The sequence below is a fragment of the Heptranchias perlo genome, chromosome 3 (assembly GCF_035084215.1).
Source record: "Heptranchias perlo isolate sHepPer1 chromosome 3, sHepPer1.hap1, whole genome shotgun sequence".
In the NCBI taxonomy this organism is placed as follows: Eukaryota; Metazoa; Chordata; class Chondrichthyes; order Hexanchiformes; family Hexanchidae; genus Heptranchias; species Heptranchias perlo.
Window position 1 is genome coordinate 73,546,946 of NC_090327.1, and position 23,228 is coordinate 73,570,173.

Here is a 23,228-nt window from a genome sequence, read left to right on the forward strand (position 1 = left end):
CCACTTGCCTGGATGAGTGCAACTCCAACAACACTCAAGAAGCTCGACACCGTCCAGGACAAAGCAGCCCGCTTGATTGGCACCCCATCCACCACCCTAAACATTCACTCCCTTCACCACCGGCGCACCGTGGCTGCAGTGTGTACCATCCACAGGATGCACTGCAGCAACTCGCCAAGGCTTCTTCGACAGCACCTCCCAAACCCACGACCTCTACCACCTAGAAGGACAAGAGCAGCAGGCACATGGGAACAACACCACCTGCACGTTCCCCTCCAAGTCACACACCATGCTGACTTGGAAATATATCGCTGTTCCTTCATCGTCGCTGGGTCAAAATCCTGGAACTCCCTACCTAACAGCACTGTGGGAGAACCTTCACCACACGGACTGCAGCGGTTCAAGAAGGCGGCTCACCACCACCTTCTCAAGGGCGATTAAGGATGGGCAATAAATGCTGGCCTTGCCAGCGACGCCCACATCCCATGAACGAATAAAAAAAAAAGCAATTAAACAAATAACGGGAGGAGGAGGCTCCGTGAACATCCCCATCCTCAACGATGGCACAGCCCAGCACGTGAGTGCAAAAGACAAGGCTGAAGCATTTGCAACCATCTTCAGCCAGAAGTGCCGAGTGGATGATTCATCTCGGCCTCCTCCTGAAATCCCCACCATCAAAGAAGCCAGTCTTCAGCCAATTCGATGCACTCCATGCGATACCAAGAAATGACTGAGTGCTCTGGGTACAGCAAAGGCTTTGGGCCCTGACAACATACCGGCTATCGTGCTGAAGACTCCAGACTTTCCACCATCTACAAGGCACAAGTCAGAAGTGTGATAGAATACTCTCCACTTGCCAGGATGACTGCAGTTCCAACAACATTCAAGAAGCTCGACACCATCCAGGCAAAGCAGCCCACTTGATTGGCACCCTATCCATCACCTTAAACATTCACTCCCTCCACCACTGGCGCACTGTGGCTGCAGTGTGTACCATTTACAAGATGCACTGCAGCAACTCGCCAAGGCTTCTTCGACAGCACCACCGAAACCCCCGACCTCTACCACCCAGAAGGACAAGGGCAGCATGGGAACACGACCACCTGCACGTTCCCCTCCAAGTCACATACCATCCTGACTTGGAAACATATCATTCTTCCTTCATTGTTGCTGGGTCAAAATCCTGGAACTCCCTACCTAACAGCACTGAGGGAGTACCTTCACCACACGGACTGCAGCGGTTCAAGAAGGCGGCTCACCACCATCTTCTCAAGGGCAATTAGGAATGGGCAATAAATGCTGGCCTTGCCAGCGACGCCCACATCCCATGAATGAATAAAAAAAGCCCACAGTCACAGAGACAACTTGCATTTGTATAGGACATTTCAACTGTGTAGCCAATTTGTGTACAGCAAGGTTCTACAAACAATGAGATAGATGCCAGATAACCTGTTTTTAGTTGTGTTGGTTGTTTTTATTAATGCCTTTTGTGAGTATGAATAGGGCTATCTGAGTATTGTGGTGGGGGTGAAAACAACTGGGGAGATTGACACAAGGAGTTGTGGGGAAAATAGGCACAGATTTGGGATGCAACAACACATTCAAAGGACTCTCAAGAGGAAAGGGATGTTGGAATGGAGTGGTGGTTTGGTCAAGGAGAGGGGCGGAGATAAGGTCGAAGGGCTTGGGGGGGCTCTAGGTTGAGAATTGGCCAACTTTATACAGCACAGCCACGAGGATGCCCTCCGATGCTGGGCTGTCATTCGCATCAGGCTCAAAACTGCAACATGATCGTGATCAGGAATTTAAAAGTTAAGTGAGTAAATTATTTGCAGTCAGTTTTGGCTAAGTCCAGACATACAACATTGGTTGACCAGGGAGGGAGGGGGGGGTCATGACCTCCCCCCCCCCCCATCCTCAACTGATCAAGGGTGGGTTTTTTTGAGGATCAGGAGGTGATGATGGCAGTTTTGAAAGGGATGGGGAGAGCACATAGAGATACAGAACCGTTTACAATGTCAGGTTGCATGGGGGTTCGGAAGGTAAGTTGGGTAATCAGCTTAATAGGAATGAGTCAAGGGAGCAGTCGGTGGGTCTCATGGACGAGAGGACTAAGTGGCTTTTAAGGGCAGAGGCATAAATGAGTCATCTAAAGCATTTAACAAATAGTACATCTAGTTATCAATGTCTTGATGTGTATCTTATTTATAATATACATAGTCTTGAATCTTATTTACAATTTATAAGTATTTTTCCCCCTGAAATTCAAAGAAAGGTGCATATAAAATTGCCAGAAAAAGCAGTAAGCCTGAGGATTGGGAGCATTTTAGAATTCAGCAAAGAAGGACCAAGAAATTGATAAAGAAAGGGAAAATAGAATATGAGAGAAAACTAGCGAGAAACATAAAAAAGGACTGTAAAAGCTTCTACAGGTATGTAAAAAGGAAAAGGCTGGCGAAGGCAAATGTGAGTCCCTTGCAGACAGAGATGGGAGAATTTATAATGGGGAATAAGGAAATGGCAGAGAAATTAAACAAATACTTTGTGCCTGTCTTCACGGAAGAAGACACAAAAAACCTCCCAGAAATACTAGAGAACCAAGGGTCTGGCGAGAATGAGGAACTGAAAGAAATTAGTATTAGCAAAAAAATAGTACTGGAGAAATTAATGGGACTGAAAGTCGATAAATCCCAAGGGCCTGATGATCTACATCCCAGGGTTTTGGAAGAGGTGGCTCTGGAGATAGTGGATGTATTGGTTGTCATCTTCCAAAATTCTATAGATTCTGGAATGGTTCCTGCAGATTGGAGGGTAGCATATGTAACCCCAATATTTAAGAAAGGAGGGAGAGAGAAAACAGGGAACTACAGACCTGTTAGCCTGACATCAGTATTAGGGAAAATGCTACAATCTATTATAAAGGATGTGATAACAGAACATTTAGAAAGTAATAATAGGATTTGGCAGAGTCAACACGGATTTATGAAAGGAAAAGCATGTTTGACAACCTTTTGGAGTTCTTTGAGGATGTAACTAGTAGAATAGATAAGGGAGAACCAGTGGATGGTGTATTTGGATTTTCAGGCGACTTTCGATAAGGTCCCACACATGAGGTTGGTGAACAAAGTTAGAGCACATGGAATTGGGGGTAATATACTGGCACGGATTGAGAATTGGTTAACAGCCAGAAAACAGAGAGTAAGAATAAACGGGTCTTTTTCAGATTGGCAGACTGTGACTAGTGGGGTACTGCAGGAATCAGTGCTTGGGCCCCAGCTATTCACTATCTATATCAATAATTTGGATGAGGGGACCAAATGTAATATTTCCAAGTTTACTGATGACACAAAACTAGGTGGGAATGTGAGTTGTGAGGAGGATGCAAAGAGGCTTCAAGGGGATATAGATAGGCTAAGTGAGTGGGCGAGAACATGGCGGATGGAATATAATGTGGAAAAATGTGAAGTTATCCACTTTGGTAGGAAAAACAGAAATGCAGAGTATTTTTTAAATGGTGAGAGATTGGGAAATGTTGATGTTCAAAGGGACCTGGGTGTCCTTGTACATGAGTCGCTGAAAGCTAACATGCAGGTGCAGCGAGCAATTAGGAAGGCAAATGGTATGTTGGCCTTTATTTCAAGAGGATTTGAGTACAGGAGTAAAGATGCCTTACTGCAATTATATAGGGCATTGGTGAGACCGCACCTGGAGTATTGTGTACACTTTTGGTCTCCTTACCTCGGAAAAAAATATACTTGCCATCGAGGGACCGCAACGAAGGTTCACCAGACTGATTCCTGGGATGGCGGGATTGTCGGATGAGGAGAGATTGAGTAGTCTAGGCCTGTATTCTCTGGAGTTTAGAAGAAGGAGAGGTGATCTCATTGAAACATACAAAATTCTTACAGGGCTGGACAGGGTAGATGCAAGGAGGATGTTTCCCCTGGCTGGGGAATCTCGAACCAGGGGTCACAGTCTCAGAATAAGGGGTAGGCCATTTAGGACTGAGATGAGGAGAAATTTCTTCACTCAGAGGGTGGTGAATCTTTGGAATTCTCTACCCTAGAGGGCTGTGGAGGCTCAGTCATTGAGTACATTCAAAACAGAGATCGATCGATTTCTAGATATTAAAGGCATCAAGTGATATGGGGATGGTGCAGGAAAATGGCCTTGAGGTAGAAGATCAGCCATGATCTTGTTGAATGGCGGTGCAGGTTCGAGGTGCCGGATGGCCTACTCCTGCCCCTATTTCTTATGTGAATTAATGATAAACTACGCATTGGAGCTGGAGTCTGTACTTGTAAGTGTTGGAGGCTCACTGTGTTTAACTGCCATTAAAGAATACGCGCAATGAACGAACTTCTAATAATGTGCATACAAAAAATTATATAAATTTACAGTAGCTTATCATAGATATATCGTTAGGGAGTGAACTCAATTAAAGGGGCAAAAAGAAAAGGACCTTGAAAAAGACGGACTCTTTAAACGGAGTTGGTGCAGATAAATGTAGCTGACACTCGTAAGTTTTTCCTGACGCAGTACTTTAGTGAAAGCTTTATGATATTCCAGCGTAAAATTGAAAAGTAAGATTCTCGGCACTAAATTTTTGTGTTGCGTTTTCTTACAATGACCTGAAGCTACCAGTAGGAGCTGCACGCAAATGCGGCTAAATAGCAAATGGGCCACTCGAAAGATGTAACGCCAACACAAAGTCGCAGCTTAATTTAAAAACACAGATTGGGTCCTGCTGGATAAAATAGAACATTTTACAACCTTACTGGGCTGGCCGGTTTGTGCCGATATTCCTTTATTGATAGTTAATGGAAAGGAGCCAAGAGTTCCGACACGTCAGAGATTTCAGCCAGAAGCTCAGGGAAAGAGAAAGAAGCAACAAATTCTCACTGAAAACTTGGGTATAGTGGCCTCTCTGATCGTACCAAAGATCGTTGATCTTTTCGTTACACAGGCCTGGCCCCTGAAACGGGGTGACTTGTCGTCAAACTGCAAAATGTAAGTTTAAAGTTTGTGCGAGATGCTGCTGTGAAAGTTTGTGAACGAGTTTGGGTTGTTTGCAGAGAGGCCTCACCAGTATCACTCACTAGAGCGCAAGTTCTCCACATCTCTACAGCACCAATGCATTTATAGTACTACTGGCACCTATAGCTAGAAGAATTTGTAGAAAACCCTCCGAAAATTAAGTTTAAAGACGTTCCCCTTTTTCTGCCTACAGTGCACATTAAACGACCGATTTATAATGTTCCGTTCGACAATGCTGGAAGCCTGAACTGGATATTTATTTAATAAATGATATCACCCCCCCCAACACAAGGGACTCAAAGTGCTGAAAAATTAACATATCAGCAACCGAGCGCGTGCGGCCATGGGAGAGTCGGGACCCGGGACCCGGAGCGGGAACGCGCCATTCCGCGAGCCCGCGGGAGACTCCGGACCCGAGCCCGGAGCGGGAACGCGCCATTCCGCGAGCCCGCGGGAGACTCCAAACCCCGGGCTCGAACAGGAACGCGCGCAGATCGAAATCGTGAGCTGAGCCGAGGACTTTGAAAGTGCAGAACGGCGCAAGTAGTCGCAAATTGTTTGCCCGCTGAGGCCGTGAACTAATGTTATGAGCAAAGATCCTCTGAATGGTATGTAACACCCGATCTGAACTCAATGCTCTTTTAAAAAGTGCAGTTCTCACAGCAATGAAAAAGTTAATCCTGTAGTGACTTCAGAGCATTTCCGGCTCCCAGAGGGTATTCCGAGTCAGTCTACAAATTGTATGTCAAATTAATGCAGATGCGAAAGTTCGGCTGCCGTAATCTAATTACTGTTTTAAAGCAAGGTAGGAAAATGAAGTATAGCGTTAGTATATCATACGTTTTTAGGAAAACCATTGCATAATGTTACATAACTAAATTGGCAATAGGATCAGTAGCCAAAGTGGCGACTGCAGTAGTTAAATAAGTATCAGATTGAACACTTGGTGTACATTTTTTATGAATATGCTTTATTCTAGATCACCATTATATGCCTCTGAAAGATTTCGCCAGACTCGTCTGGTGACCTATCAGACGTTAAAGCTCCATATTATCAACCGTGTAAATGCAAGTCTATAATTGTTAACAGGTTTGCACACTTACGAACAGCTTTGCTTTATTTGAACGGTCTGGATATCGAACGCCTGCTGCTCAGACATCTATTTTTGTCAATGTTTGATTTACCTGAGTTTTGAGACTACAGCATTGCAGTGTAGAGTTCACTAGGGAAAGAAAGCTCAATTTCTACCGAGTCACCGCTCCCGGCAGATCCACTTCATCATAATCTGATTCACAAGACGAGAAAGAAAATATGAATGACAGTCTGATTATCAATCTCCCTGCAGCTACCATTCCCCTTACTTGAATCCTTAGTGAAAATGTTGAGTCAGTAATGAAGTATGTAATACAGTACTGGATGAGACCAAAAGTATCCACATGAAAAATTGGATTAAGTAAATATTCTGTTTTAATATTTTTGTGGGAGAGGGGTATTAACCTGAAACCTTTATGAAGGTCAAAATACTGAACAACTAGATTTTGTTTTCCTTTAGTTTTAGAGCTGGGAAAAATAGATTTACTTTTTTAAAAAATGAGACCATTATCTATTGTTGCTCCAAGATGTTAGATTTTGGAGTTGTTAACTGTTGTTTAACACATGCAGTAGAATTCTAAACAAAGTGCTGAGAGACTGGCTTGGTTGGTAAAAACAGTGTGACTGCACCATACAGATTAGAAGGTCTCAGGTGTGATTCCTGGTATCCGATAGCTGGTTTGTGCTGTTAGCTGATGGCAGTAGAGGTGCTAGCGAGAGGGTTATAATCCAGTGTTCCCATTCCTGATTGCAATCCAGTGATCCCTACTGGGACTACCAACGTGTGGACCTCAGATGAGGACAGGATTGGGATTGACTGGGATGACTTCCAGTCTGTCAGTACAACAATTTGCATTTATAGAGCACCTTTTAATGTAGTTATGTCCTATTCTTCGTGCATCAAATATGAATCCTTAGATTTCTTTCCTCTGCCGTATTTTTTTAGTTCAGCAAATTTTGGCATAAAGAATGGAATGACGCTGAACATGAAAAAAGTTTTTTTTTAATGAATATTTGTAATTTAAAGAATAACTCTAGGGTTTGTTTATGCCTGGATGAGTGCTGTGGAGTTTGTTCAAAAACAATGAAAACTGTGCCGTTTAGTCGTAGTTTGTATATTTAGTTCTGCAGTTTCCAACATGATGAGTTCCCAGTCACAGCAATGTAATGCTGCTTAGGTTGGGTGCTTGCACACAGGGAGAGCCACTCAGTCCATGACATGGTCACCAGTTACTAAAAGTCAGCTACAGAACTTTGTGATGAGGTCCGGAATCAGGTCTTCCACAAGTCATCATGGCCAGGAAAGGTGTGAGGCAGTGCCATAGCTAAGAGGAAACTGGAGGAAATAATTTTTATTTTGAGGCATTGCCATTTATGGGCTCTACACATATAGCTGATGCTCTGGGGTAAGGTAATCCAAAAAGTTATTATTTTGAGCATTGTTCATTTACTTCCTATGCACAGGCCCCTTGTCTTAGTCATTCTCTTCCTTATCATCATCCCTCTTTTAGAAGTAAAGGGAATTAGGGGTTACGGGGAGCGGGCAGGAAATTGGACATGAAGCTGAGTTCGGATCGGTCAAGGCCCTGTGGGTGGCGGAGCGGGCCCAGGGGCTGAGTCCTGCTCCTACTTCTTGTGCTCTTTAGATTTGAGGTTAGGATCAGATCAGGCATGATCTTATTGAATGGCGGAGCAGGCTCGAGGGGCCGATTGGCCTGCTCCTGCTCCTATTTCTTATGTTCTCTTATTCAACCACTTATGTCATTATTTGCTTCACATTCAACTTTCCAGGCAACACAGTATTTCCTCTCGGCTATTGGATTGTATATGGTGTGACATCTCAAGTTCAAAAGAAATTGAAAACGATGGAAATATACAGCAGGCCCCCCAGCATCTGAAAAGAGAAAAAGTTAATATTTTGACTGGAATACCGGAACTGTTGAAAGGTCTCCACCAGAAATGTTAATCTGCCTTTTCTCTTTTCAGATGCTAACGGGCCTCTTTTATATTTCCAACAATTTCTGCTTTTGTTTGATTTCCAATGTATTTTTTTCTATACCTGCCATTCATCATTGGATAGAGTAAATAAGGAGAAACTGTTTCCAGTGGCAGAAGGGTCAGTAATCATTGCATTACAGTAATTTGTTTTTATGTAGGGCCTTTCACATAGAAGAACATCTGACAACTTAAAGTGGATTAATGAATCCAGCAATACAATGATGTGATGCCCTCTTCGCAGAGAGTTTTATAGACTGATTCTCCTGGTACCTTCTCCACTTTTCCTTTTACATAAGCTTGGAACCATTAGTATAGTATCGTACCAGCTGCGGCCTAACCAGGATTTTTATAAACATTTAGCATAACTTCCTTGCTTTTGTATTCTATGCCTCTATTAATAAAGCCTAGGATCCCATATGCCTTTTTAACACCCCTCGCAACATGTCCTGCCACCTTCAAAGATTTTTGTATGTGCACCTCCAGGCCTGTGTTCCTGCACCCCCTTTAAAATTGAACCACTTAGTTTATATTGCCTCTCCTCATTCTTCCTACCAAAATGTATTTCTTCACACTTCTCTGCATTAAATTTCATCTGCCATATGTCTGACCATTTCACCAGTCTGTCTATGTCCTCCGAGTCTGTTACTATCCATTACATTTGAGTTTAGTGTCATCTGCAAACTTTGAAATTATACCCAAGTCCAGGTCATTAATATATATCAAAAAGAGCAGCGGACCTAATACCGACCCCTGGGGAACACCACTGTATACTTCCCTCCAGTCTGAAAAACAACCGTTCACCACTACTCTCTGCTTCCTGTCCCTCAGCCAATTTTGTATCCTCGCTGCCACTGTCCCCTTAATCCCATGGGCTTCAATTTTGTAACAAGTCTATTATATGGTACTTTATCAAATGTCTTTTGAAAGTCCATATACACAGCAGCATCCCAATTCGTGTGCTCATTAAAGAAAAAAGAATTTGCATTTATATAGCACCTTTATCACATCCAAGGTGCTTTACAACCAATGAATAATTTTTTGAAGGGCATCCACTGTTTGTAGGCAAACGCAGCAGCCAATGTGCACACAGCTTGGTCTCACAAACAGGAAATGAATGCCAAGATAATCTGTTTTTGGTGATGGTGGTTGAAGGAGGAATTCAACCACCAGGATTGTACCCAGGTTTAGTTAACCTCTCTTTATAAAATAGTGGGGGTTTTACATTTCTCTAGATTAAAATCTTGCATTTACACAAAACTAAACTTACCCAGGAGAAAGTACATTTCCGTCCTATAAAATCTTTGCTGGTTTGGCACAGGATTGGACAATACAGTCTTGAAGATGATTGATACCAGGTAAATTGCAGCAATGTTCTCTGAATGTACCAATAAGGCAAGCCAGATTCCTCAGTTTCAGGTTGCCAAACCCTGATTGATTTTGATCAGTGAAGTACTGCCAGGTGCAATCTTTCCAACAAGGGCACGGATACCAGATCCAGATCATGAGTGGACAGTTTAAGTATCATTGCTTAGATTTACTTGCCATAAAGTTTGTCAAGTAATTTTAAGTGGAATTTCTTAAAGATTGTCACTAGGATTTTGGTAACAGCAACTTGCATTTATATTATGCTTTTAACAAACGTTCCAAGACACTTCACATATAGGTTAGGAAGGGAGAGTGAGTGACTGAAAACTTGGTCGAAAGATGGATCTTGAGGTTTCAAAAAGAAGAGACAGAGAGATTTAGTGAGGGAGTTCCAAAGAGTAGGATAGGGCGATAATGCCATAGACAGATTTCTAGATAAGGAGGTATTAAATATAATGATTTTGGGACTGGGAGCCAATGTAGGTAAGTAAAGATGGGGATGATGGTCTACGGGACTTATTGCAGGACAGGATATGTGTAGCTGAGTTTTAGATAAGTTAGAGCTTATGGAGGGTGGAGGATGGGCTGCCAGCAAGGAGAATGTTAGAATAGTCATGTTGGGAAGTGACAAAGGCATGTATAATGTTTTCAGCTGTGGAGGGAGGGTCTTAATTGAGGGTGGAAGTAAGCAGTCTTAATGGTTTATAGGATTTCGGACTTAATGATCAGCTCAGGGTTGAACAGGACACCAAGATTATGAATGGTTTGGTACAGCCTGAGAGTGGCCAGAGAGGGGGATAGAATTGGTGACAAGGGAGTGGTTTGTGGCAAAAAGTTGCTTTGGTCTTTATGCTGGAGGAAGTTGTAATTCATTTAAAAACTTGATGTCTGACAACACGGAGGCAGTTGAGAGGACGATGCAGCCTGCATGGGCCTCACTCAATGTTAACATTCCTATCTGGCGTAGTTTGCATGCCTGCAATTCTGTGGTGTCTGTTTGTTCCACTCTCCAGAAAGCATACATGAATAAACTTTTCTTGCGGAGAAAGGGAAATCTTCCAGCCTCCTTGTATTATATATAAATAAAATCTGATGCTTAGAGCCAGCTAGGAATGTGGAAAAGGAGAGTCAGTGATGCCTTATAATGGAAATGCACAAAAGTCACAACACAGTATTAACTATTTGCTTTACAAGTTCACCTTGAAAATTTTTTGTAGTAATTTCCAGTACTTTGCAGTAGACAACACATGCACCATCTACCCATTTCCAATACAAACTTTTGCAACGTACTTTATGTACCTTTTTGGTAAAACATTTGAAATTCAGAGCTTTTATTCGGAACCTCTCTTCAAACTTGAATAATGGCAAAGTCCATCCAGAAGTTGCTATCTGTTTGTGAACAATCATTATTTTTGAGCTCTTGGAATATAATGAAGGCAGCAACTATAATCATTTAGAATACAATACACGATAACATATAAAGGTTCCACTTTGAAGTTTGACATTGTATTAAAGTTTCATTTTTCACACATTTAAATAAGCTGTTTAAAAAATCATTGGTTTCAGCACAGAATGAGGCCATTCGGCTCATCGAGTCCGTACCGGCTCTATGCAAGAGCAATCCAGTTAGTCCCACTCCCCTGCACTATTCCCATAGCCCTACAAATTTTTTCCTTTCAAGTACTTATCCCGATCCCTTTTGAAAGCCATGATTGAATCTGCTTCCACCACCACGACTGGCAGTGAATTCCAGATTCCACTCGCTATGAGAAAAAACTTTTTCACACGTCACCTTTGGTTCTTTTGCCAATCACCTTAAATCTATATCCTCTGGTTCTTGACCCTTCTGCCAATGGGAACAGTTTCTCTCTATCTACTCTGTCTAGACCCTTCATGATTTTGAATACCTCTATCAAATGTCCTAGCAACCTTCTCTGTTCCAAGGAGAACAACCTCAGCTTCTCCAGTCTATCCACATAACTGAAGTCCCTCATCCCTGGAGTTTCTTCTGCACCCTCTAAAGCCTTCACATCTTTCCTGAAGTGCGCTGCCCAGAACTGGACACAGTACTCCAGTTGTGGCCGAACCAATTTTTTATAAAGGTTCACCATGACTGCCTTGCTTTTGTACTCTTTGCCTCTATTTGTAAAGCCCAGGATCCCGTATGCTTTTTTAACCGCTTTCTCAACCTGCCCTATCACCTTCAACAATTTGTGTATGTTATACCCCCAGATCTCTCTGTTCCTGTACCCCTTTTAGAATTGTGCCCTTTAGTTTATATTGCCTCTCCTCATTCTTCCTACTGAAATGTATCACTTCGCATTTTTCTGCGTTAAATTTCATCTGCTACGTGTCCGCCCATGCCACAAGCCTGTCTATATCCTCTTGAAGTCTATAACTATCCTCTTCACTGTTCACTACACTCCTAAGTTTTGTGTCTTATGCACATTTTGAAATTGTGCCCTGTACACCCAAGTCCAAGTCATTAATATATATCAAGAAAAGCAGTGGTCCTAGTACTGACCCCTGGGGAACACCACTGTGCACCTTCCTCCAGTCTGAGAAACAGCCGATCACCACTACTCTCTGTTTCCTGTTACTTAGCCAATTCTGTGTCCATGCTGCTACTGCCCCTTTTATTCCATGGGCTTCAATCTTAATGACAAGCCTATTATGTGGCACTTTATCAAATGCCTTTTGAAAGTCCATATACACAACATCAACCTCATTGTCCCTCTCGGTTACCTCCTCAAAAAAATCAAGTTAGTTAAACATGATTTGCCTTTAACAAATCCGTGCTGGCTTTCCCTAATCAATCCACACTTGTCCAAGTGACTGCTAATTCTGTCCCGGATTATTGTTTCTAAAAGTTTCCACACCACCGAGGTTAAACTGACCGGCCTGTAGTTGCTGGGTTTATTCTTACAGCTTTTTTTAAAACAAGGGTGTAACCTAGGATGCATCCCATCCAGACCGGGTGACTTATCTACTTTAAGTACAGCCTGCCTTTCTAGTACTACCTCATTTATCAATTTTTAGCCCATCCAGTACCTCATCTACATCTTCCTTTACTGAGACTCTGGCAGCATCATCTTCCTTGGTAAACACAGATGCAAAGTACTCATTTAGTACCATGGCCATGCCCTCTGCCTCCATGAGTAGATCTTTTTGGTCCTTAATCGGCCCCACCCCTCTCCTTGCTACTCGTTTATTGTTTACATGCCCATAGAAGACTTTTGGATTCCCTTTTATGTTGGCTGCCAGTCTATTCTCATACTCTGTCTTTGCCCCTCTTATTTCCTTTTTCATTTCCCCTTTGAACTTTCTATATTCTGCCTGGTTCTCACTTGTGCTATCAACCTGACATCTGTCATATGCCCCTTTTTTCTGCTTCATCTTACTCACTATCTCTTTTGTCATTCAGGGAGCTCTGGCTTTGGTTGCCCTACTTTTCTCCCTCATGGGAATGTACCTAGACTGTAACCGAACCATCTCCTCCTTAAAGGCCGTCCATTTTTCAATTATAGTTTTGCCTGCCAATCTTTGATTCCAATTTACCCGGGCCAGATCTGTTCTCATCCCACTGAAATTGGCCCTCCTCTAATTGAGTATTTTTACTTTAGAGTGGTCCATGTCCTTTTCATAGCTATTCTGAACCTTATGCTACTATGATCGCTGTTCCCTAAATGTTCCCCCATTACCGCTTGGCCCGCCTCATTCCCCAGAACCAAATCCAGCAATGCCTCCTTCCTTGTTGGGCTGGAAACGTACTGGTCAAGAAAGTTCTCCTGAACACACTTTTTAAAAAAAAAACTCCTCCCCCTCTTTGTCCCTTATTATTACTATCCCAGTCTATGTTAAGTTCCCCGTTATCGCTACTCTATGGAGTTCGCACCTCTCTGTAATTACCCTGCAGATTTGCTCGTCTATATCCTTCCCACTAGTTGGAGGCCTATAGAATATACCCAGTATTGAAATGGCACCTCTTTTTTTGTTTCTTAACTCTAACCAAATAGACTCAGTCCTTGACCCCTCCAGGACATCTTTTCTCTCCAGCACGGCAATACTCTCCTTAATCAATACTGCCATCCCTTCCCTATCTTTCTGGAACACCTTGTATCCAGTGATATTCAGTACCCAATCCATTTTTTGAGCCAGGTCTCCGTTATCACCACAACATCATATTCCCATGTGGCTAATTGTGCCGGGACCCCTTCAACCTTATTTAACATGCTTTGTGTGTTTACATATGCACTGTAAACTAATCTTAGACTTTCTTGTACTCTCTCTTAGTCTGATCCCACTTAATACTGTACTATATCTTATTTTAGTGCTATCTTTCTCTCCCAATCCTTTGTGCACTGTTTCTTCTTTTCCAATGCTACATCCTGGTGCCCATCCCCCATTTCAAGAAAAATTACCCCTGAAAAAAGTTAGGGCATGTTTTACCAGGTCTTTAAATATTTTAGACAAAAACACAAATTCTGGTTAATTTCACTGTCCTAAAAATAATTTCCGTGGAGGTTTTTATTCTCAGTAATTTTCCATTGATCATGCTAGGTGGAGAAAGGAAGGATTTCCCAAACGCTTTGCAGCCAATGAATTACTTTTGAAGTGCGATCACTGTTTTGAAAGCAAATGCAACAGCCAATTTGAGCAAAGCAAGGTCCCACAAACGGTAATGAGACGAATGACCAGTTAAACTTTTTTTGATGGTGTTGGTTGAGGGATAAATGTTGGCCAGGACACCGGGTGAACTTCCCTGTTCTTCGAATAGTGTTGTGGGATCTTTTACGTCCACCTGAGTAGGCAGATGGGGCCTTGGTTTAACATCTCATCGGAAAGACAGCACCCCCGATAATGTGTTATTTCCTCAGTACTGCACGGAAGTAACAATCTAGATTGGGATGGGGCTTAAACCCACAACCTGCTGACTCAGATGTGTGTGCTACCACTGAGTCAAGGCTGATTTAATAGCTGACCTTGTTGCTCATCTCTGGCTGCATGCAGTTTAACACTTTTTTAAAGCAAAGTACATCATACCTTTGAACACTTAATTGGGTACAATAATTTTAAACATTTCTGATGCTTCTGATCGCAATGACAGATTTATTGCTGCCAAAATACTGCTTTGGGTCTTTACACTTAATTGCACAACTTCAATATTCTTGTCTCTAGCTTATTCTGGATGGGGTTTTTACTGTTATTGGGAGAAGGCTGCAACACTTGTGCATCTTATACACTGAAAATTACAGTGAATAATGCAATTTCCCCAGAAGTTTGAGGGAAAGGCCACTATGATGTGTATAAATGGTGATTTTATTCTCACTTGATTGACATATATCTCTAACCTATCAAGATACAATTTGAATTTCTTGTTCTTTCACAAATTTGACTATATATCTCTAATCATTCTAAGTGGCCAATAATAGTGCTAAACTCCTGCATTCATAAGTGGCATCTTAATCCTCATTTATACTGCAGCTCCTGGGCTCAGATCAGCAGCTGCAATATCAGTTTCAGCCAGGCATGACCCCATTTATACCACCCGACTGGAATTCCAACTTGCATGGTTCCAAATGCGCACAACTCCTCTTCCAGCAGCTAAAATTTAAATGTGTAGAGAATTTAGGCAGCCAATTTAAACATTTAAATTAGACCAGGTAAGCTAAAGTGTCCAGGAGGTTCAAGAGACTCCTTAGGTACTTTTTAAACCCAGTTTGCCACCGTGCAAGAGTTGCAAATCAAACCCAAATAGTGCGAGACTGTCCCTCCAGGATGCTTGGTTGATATTGTATGCTTGGATTGTCACAAAGGTGCCACACAATAGGCTACATTTTAAGCTAGAGCCCTGTGAGATTGGTGAAATACTGAGATGTATGCAAGTTAATGGAAACATTCATTTAAGTTTCAGATGTGGCATGCAAGGCTCCATTGTATTTTCTTAAAAGGCCCAAGTAGACAAAATTTGGACACCTGAGTTAATCTGATTTTAGCTGTGTTGGTTGAGGGATAAATGCTGGCCAAGACACTGGGAGAACTCCCTGCTGTTTGAATGATGCTGTGAGATCTGAAAATGCATCAAGACAGGCAAACAGACTCAGTCTAACATCCTACCAAAGGGCAATTCCCTCAGTGTAGAATTGGAGTGTTCACATAGCTTTTGTGCTCAAGTCCTGAAGTGGGGCTTGAACCCACGACGTTTGGACTTAAGAGTCATGGGCGTTGTCAAGCTGACACTTGAGGGCTAATTTTCCAACTTTGTGTTGTGCTGTCAGAATTGAATGTGTGCAACGCACAATTTCCCGACCATTTTGGAAAATTGTGAAACCCGCAGTTAGGTTTCTGTTACATCAAAACTACAGCACAGAAACAGGCCATTCAGCCTAACTGGCCTATGCTTGCGTTCATGCTCGCAAGCCTCCTCCCTCCCTACTTCATCTAACCCTTTCGGGATACCCTTCTATTCCTTTTTCCCACATGTGCTTATCTAGTTTCCCCTTAAATGCATCTATATTATTTGCCTCAACCACTCCTTGTGGTAGCGCTTTCGACATTCTTACAACTCTTTGGGTAAAGAAGTTTCTCCTGAATTCCCTATTGGATTTATTAGCGACTATTTTATATTTATATGACCTCTAGTTTTGGACACCCCCACAAGTGGAAACATTTTCTCTATGTCTACCGTATCAGACCCTTTCTTTATCTTAAAGACCTCTATCAGGTCACCCCTCAGCCTTTTTTCTAGAGAAAAGAGCCCCAGCCTGTTCAACTTTTCTTGATAAGGATATCCTCTCAGTTCTGGTATCATCCTTGTGAATCTTTTTGCACCCTCTCCAATGTCTCTACATTCTTTCTATAATATGGAGACCAGAACTGTGCACAATACTTCAAGTGTGGTCTAACCAAGGTTTGATACAAGTTTAACATAACTTTTTTGCTTTTCAATTCTATCCCTCAAGAAATGACCCCTAGTGCTTGATTTGCCTTTTTTTAACGGCCTTATTATCCTGCGTCGCTACTTTTAGTGATTTGTGTATTTGTACTCCTTTGCTCCTCTATCCTGTTTAGACTCTCTTTATCCAAGCAGTATGTGGCCTCCTTATTCTTCCTACTAGAATGGACCACCTCACACCTATATTGAAATTCATTTGCCAATTATATGCCCAATCTTGCATGTTGATTCATTCTTCCTTTGTATTAATTACAGCACCCCCCCCCCAATTGGAGTTGTCCGCAAATTTTGAAATTGTACTTCTGACTTTCCAAATCGTTAATGTAAATTTGCTGCAAGTAGGTGAGGCTTCCCACATGCAGTGCAAAGTCAGAAAAAACAGGACAAATCCAATCCGGCCAATTATCACCCCATCAGTCTACTCTCAATCATCAGCAAAGTGATGGAAGGTGTCGTCGACAGTGCTATCAAGCGGCACTTACTCACCAATAACCTGATCACCGATGCTCTGTTTGGGTTTCGCCAGGACCACTCGGCTCCAGACCTCATTACAGCCTTGGTCCAAACATGGACAAAAGAGCTGAATTCCAGAGGTGAGGTGAGAGTGACTGCCCTTGACATCAAGGCAGCATTTGACCGAGTGTGGCACCAAGGAGCCCTAGTAAAATTGAAGTCAATAGGAATTAGGGGGAAAACTCTCCAGTGGCTGGAGTCATACCGAGCACAAAGGAAGATGGTAGTGGTTGTTGGAGGCCAATCATCTCAGCCCCAGGACATTGCTGCAGGAGTTCCTCAGGGCAGTGTCCTAGGCCCAACCATCTTCAGCTGCTTCATCAATGATCTTCCCTCCATCATAAGGTCAGAAATGGGGATGTTCGCTGATGATTGCACAGTGTTCAATTCCACGCGCAGCCCCTCAGATAATGAAGCAGTCCGAGCCCGCATGCAGCAAGACCTGGACAACATCCAGGCTTGGGCTGATAAGTGGCAAGTAACATTCGCGCCAGACAAGTGCCAGGCAATGACCATCTCCAACAGGAGAGAATCTAACCACCTCACCTTGACATTCAACGGCATTACCATCGCCGAATCCCCCACTATTAACATCCTGGGGGTCACCATTGACCAGAAACTTAACTGGACCAGCCACATAATTACAGTGGCTACAAGAGCAGGTCAGAGGCTGGGTATTCTGCGTTGAGTGACTCACCTCCTGACTCCCCAAAGCCTCTCCCCCATTTCCAAGGCACAAGTCAGGAATGTGATGGAATACACTCCACTTGCCTGGATGAGTGCAGCTACAACAACACTCAAGAAGCTCGACACCATCCAGGACAAAGCAGCCCGCTTGATTGGTACCCCATCCACCACCCTAAACATTCACTCCCTCCACCACTGGCGCACCGTGGCTGCAGTGTGTACTATCCACAGAATGCACTGCAGCAACTCGCCAAGGCTTCTTCGACAGCACCTCCCAAACCCACGACCTCTACCACCTAGAAGGACAAGAGCAGCAGGCACATGGGAACAATACCACCTGCACAAGTCACACACCATCCCGACTTGGAAATTTATCACTGTTCCTTCATCGTCACTGGGTCAAAATCCTGGAACTCCCTACCTAACAGCACTGTGGGAGAACCTTCACCACATGGACTGCAGTGGTTCAAGAAGGCGGCTCACCACCACCTTCTCAAGGGCAATTAGGGATGGGCAATAAATGCTGGCCTTGCCAGCGACACCCACATCTCATGAACGAATAAAAAAAAGAAAATGTCCCCAAAGGTTTTCAAGGTGCTATGTGGAGGCAAAGTGAGAGCGTGTCTCCACAGGGAAGAGAAAACTGGAGCAAAATTTATCATGGAGTGCTCTTGTATGCCACTTAATGATTAGCTCAAGCGGCACTGGGAGCTTGGAGGTAGACTGCCCTCCCATTTTAGATGCACAGGCTGGTGAAACTAGAAAAGTGAGTAAAATGTAAATTTATCAGAATGTAATGTCATTCCTCAAGAAAACTGAATTAGTTCTTTACTTTCTGAAAAATGAAGTTGTATGCCTATACTAGACAAGGAGCTAATTCACTGAGCATTGAGACTTGGGGATTTGCAAGCACGTTCAATCCAGAAAGCCTAGACTTTGCATATTTCAGGTCTTATTATTGGCCTATCTTTTCAGAAATTCAGAGGCTTTTAATGTATTTAGGGAGTTTTAAAATGCCTTCTACTTGACAGAATCAATCCCTTTATTAAAGGATATCAAATGATTGAAGCTCATTTCTCCTTAATGGTGAGGAATGCACTGTTGACCATTGTACTGCAAAATGAGTTTTCCACAGCAATGCACAGCCTCCCTATGCTTAAAGTGTTGAATACCTGTACTAGAATAGCTCTCATGATATTTCTCTAATTCTGCCCTAGGGTTTTGAATCAGTCCTTTCTTGGTGTTCAGCTTCCTGACACCTTTACAGATTGCAATAATAAAGAAAGAAAAGGCCCAACTCTGGAAGTAATGTGGAATGAAAGATCTGTCCGGCTGATCATATCATTGATTAGAATTAAACTAATTTTTTTTGCCAATACTGTGCAGCAAACTTTTCATAACTGGGCACAATGTATGTTGGTGCCCACCAAGTGCTGTTTTAGTGTTACATCCTCAGTGCAGCGAAGGCTTGATTCTGGGAGCATAGAGATGTCTGCAAAATCAATGCTTTAGATCCAGAAAATCTATGCAGAGTTGTCTTTTTTCATCTTGTGGAGAAGTCTTTTATGGAGATATCCACCGTCTATCTGCTCTCACCCGGGAAAGCTAGAAATTAGGCCATTCTATTGAATAATAGCTCTTGGGTTATCCAGTATCTCTCAAACAGAGCATTTTGATTTGCCTCAATCTTCTTTTTGCACTTGTTATCCTCGTTAGTAATATATTGCTGATGCTTCATTGTTCTGAAATACGGAGTAGTATGGACTCCAGTCTGTTTGATTTCTCCAAGTATCGCAGTGTGATTTCCTGACACAAGCTGTTAGGTCCAATCACTTATGCCTTCTCTGCAAAGGGGAAATGAAGGGACACTGGTTCTAGTTTACACTTGCACTTGTCCTATTGGATAGTTACAGAATTACACTGGCAGAAGGCTAGAACAGCAATTTGGAACGGAATTGTGTGTGGCCAGGCCCAAGGAGACCCAAAAAAGGGAAGGAGGAAGTGAAACTACTACTTGCATTTTTGCATCGTCTCCAATTTAAAGTGCCCAAATGGTGGTTTTTGTTCTTTTTCGTAATTTGAAGGAGAAGCTCAAAAATTAAGTGCGGGTAGTGTTGAAAACAATGTACAAGATCAAGACTTAATGTCCAAAGACTAGACTAACAACTATATTCTTTTTGATGTGTTAGCTTGGTTTCTGGGAAAATCGACAGATAGCAAGAAATATTCAGGGGAATTTCTAAGAACTAAGCATCTAATATTGGCTGTAACACATGTAACAATAGTTTTGCTATTATCACATTGTTTTTTAGTTTTGAAGTGTAAGGCACATTATTTGTTGCATAACTAGAACTGGTTTAGGAGGCTGCTTACCCTACAAACACTGAAAATTTGGAATGGGTCGAAGAAAATCGAGACAGTGGCAGTCTCTGAGACCGCTGCAGAGTTACGGTAACCACATTTTGAGAGCACAAATGCCAGGAGCTGACTCTCAGATGTTGAGCTCCCAGAATCCAAATGACAAACTGAAGTTGCTTTTATACCGTTCTTAACATTTGGAATTTTATTGTGATTGATTAGTCATTTTTTGTTAAAGTTGCCAGGCAGGCCTCTCCACTAAGCTGCTATTCTTTATATGATGATATAAAGTGATTGACAGTAGAAGTATTAATGGGCAAGATTAACTAAGACATGGGATCTTTTACATCCACCTTATTAAATTTTTAAGACTTCAAAAATTGTAAAGCATGTTGATAGGGTAAATAGGGAAAGACTACTTCCTCTGCTTGGAGAGTCCAATTTAAAATTGCAGCTGAGTGAGGAGGGAAGTTAGGAGAACTTCCTTAACTCAAGGGTATTTGGAGCATGGAATACCTGTTAAGGGAAAACTGGATAATAATTTCAGGCAGAGCAAGATGCAGGGTTAGAATCATAGAATCTTGCAGCACAGAGGGAGCCATTTGGCCCATCGCTCCTGTGCTGGCCCTTTGAAAGAGCTGTCTAATTTAGTCCCACACCCAGCTTTTTCCCCATAACCCTGCAAATTAGTCCTCTTCAAATACATGTTCAGTTGCCTTTTTGAAAGTTCCTATGGAATCTGCTTCTGCCACCCTTTCAGGTAGTGTGTTCCAGATCTTAACAATCCTCTGTGTGAAAACATTTCTCCGCATTTTCCCCCTCGTTCTTTTGCCAATTATTTTAAATCTGTGACCTCTGGTTACCGTCCCACTTGCCAGAGGAAACACTTGCTCTATCAAAACCCCTCATAATTTTGATTACCTCTATTAGGAGTCCTCTTAACCTTCTCTGCTCTATGGAGAACAACCCCAGCTTCTCCAATCTCTCCACATAATTGAAGTCCCTCATCTCTGGTATCATCCTGGTAAACCTCCTCTGTACCCTCTCCAAGGCCTTGACAACCTTCCTAAAGTGTGGTGCCCAGAATTGTACACAATACTCCAGCTGAGGCCTAACCAGTAAAGGTTTAGCATAACTTCCTTGGTTTGGATTCAGTGCCCCAAATTTACAAAGCCAAGTATCCCATATGCTTTCTTGGACACGATAAAGGTAGCTATCACGGATAAGGCTATCACGGATAAGGCCATCACTGATCACTTCCTTGTATCCCTCTCTACCCACATCCCCCTCCCCCTTCCCAACCCCACTTCCTTCTGTGTTCGCCCCTGAAAAAAACTCCCCCAAGTCACTTACAACAGTATTTTCAAATTTCCAACTGTTTAGCCGTTGGCCTTCCATTCACCACGACATTTCTGCAGCTACCGATCTGCTCAATCACACCCTCACCTCCACCTTTGAAGCACTTGTCCCCATTAAAACCATTCCTCTCTCACCCTAGTACAGCCCTCATCTCCACTGCCTTAAGTCCAAGGGACGCAAACTTGAACGTTTATGGCAGACGACTGGTTTAACCTTTACTCGCCAGATCTGGCTGGACCACATAAAGCACTATTGGATCCTGCTCTCCTCTGCCAAAACTGCTCACTATTCCAGAATCATCCTGGAATGCAAAGATGACCCCCGGCTTCTCTTCACTACAAACTGTTTTCTTAAACCCTCTCCCCTGCCTCCTCCACCCTCACCCCCAACAAGTGCGAGGAGCTCATGGACTTCTTTGTCACTAGGATTGAGACCATCCATTCAGCTGCCTCTTCCGCTTCCCTCCCTTCCACTGGCTCACTAAGCCAAACTTCCCCTACGATTCCCCCCTGCTCTAGCCTTGAACTCGCATCTTTTTCTTCTTTCTGACCTATCTTGCCCTCATGCCCTCTCCGAGCTCATCTTGACCATGAGACCCACCTCCTGCTCCCTTGGCCCTATTCCCACCAAACTGCTAACCACCCAACTTCCCTTCCCCCATGTTAGCTGATATTGATAACCATTCCCTCCCCCTCAAGTACTGTCTCCCTCCCCTTCAAATCTGCTATCATCACCCGCCCCCCCCCCCCCTCAAAAAATCCACCCTTGACCCCTCTGTCCTGGCAAACTACTGCCCCATCTCCAACCTCCCTTTCCTCTCAAGTCCTTGAATGTGTTGTTGCCTCCCAAATCCGTGCCCATCTTTCCCGCAGCTCATGTTTGAATCCTTCCAATCAAGTTTCTGCCCCTGCCACAGTACTGAAACTTATCAAAGTCACAAATTACATCCTATGTGACTGTGATCTCATCTACATGCTGCTCCTTGGTGGCATTATCCGAAAACGCATCAGGTTCCACGTGTATGCTGACGACACCCAGCTCTACCTCACTACCACCTCCCTCGACCCCTCCACTGTATCTGATTTGTCCTACTGCTTGTCTGACATCCAGTACTGGATGAGCAAAAATTTCCTCCAACTAAATATTGGGAAGACCGAAGCCATTGTCTTTGGTCCCCGCCACAAACTCCGTTTCCTAGCCACCGATTCCATCCCTCTCCCTGGCCATTGTCTGAGTTTGCAACCTTGGCATCCTAATTGATCCTGAATTTGCTTCTGACCACGTATCCGCTCTGTCACCAAGACCGCCAACTTCCACCTCCGTAACATTGCCCATTACTACCCCCTGCCTCAGCTTATCTGCTGCTGAAACCCTCATCCATGCCTTTTGTTACCCCTAGACTTGACTATTCCAAAGCTCTCCTGGCTGGCTTCCCATCTGCTGCTCTTCATAAACTTGAACTTATCCAAAACTCTGCTGCCCGTATTCTGGCTCACACCAAGTCCCATTCACCCATCACCCTTTTGCTCGCAGACGGAACGCCTCGCTTTTAAAATTCTCATCCTTGTTTTCAAATCCCTCCATGGCCTTGGCCCTCCCTTGCTTTAACCTTTTTCAGCCCTACAACCCTCCGAGATCTCTGTGCTCCTTCATTTCTTGTCTCTTGTGCATCCCAGATTTTAATCTCCACTATTGGCGGCTGTGCCTTCAGCTGCCTTGGTCCTAATCTCTTGAAATCCCCCCCCCCCCTCCTTAAAACTTATCTCTCTGATCAAGCTTTGGTCACCTGTCCTAATATCTCCTTATGTAGCTCAGTGTCAAATTTTGTTTGATAACACTCCTGTAAAGCACCTTGGGATGTTTT

The 23,228-nt window shown here is 43.2% G+C and overlaps 1 protein-coding gene across 2 annotated transcripts in view; it reads left to right on the forward strand.

Moving 5' to 3' along the window:
* The first annotated feature begins 4,624 nt into the window (after positions 1-4,624).
* Positions 4,625-23,228, forward strand: part of sgk3 (serum/glucocorticoid regulated kinase family member 3) — a 127,929-nt gene continuing 109,325 nt past the window's right edge. The window contains exon 1 of one of the 2 annotated variants that reach the window (XM_067980259.1): positions 4,625-5,010. The gene's annotated coding sequence lies outside the window, so the exon portion shown is untranslated. Of the gene's footprint in view, positions 5,011-5,539; positions 5,646-23,228 lie in introns of those variants that run through there. The other variant, XM_067980264.1, reaches the window with a different exon arrangement.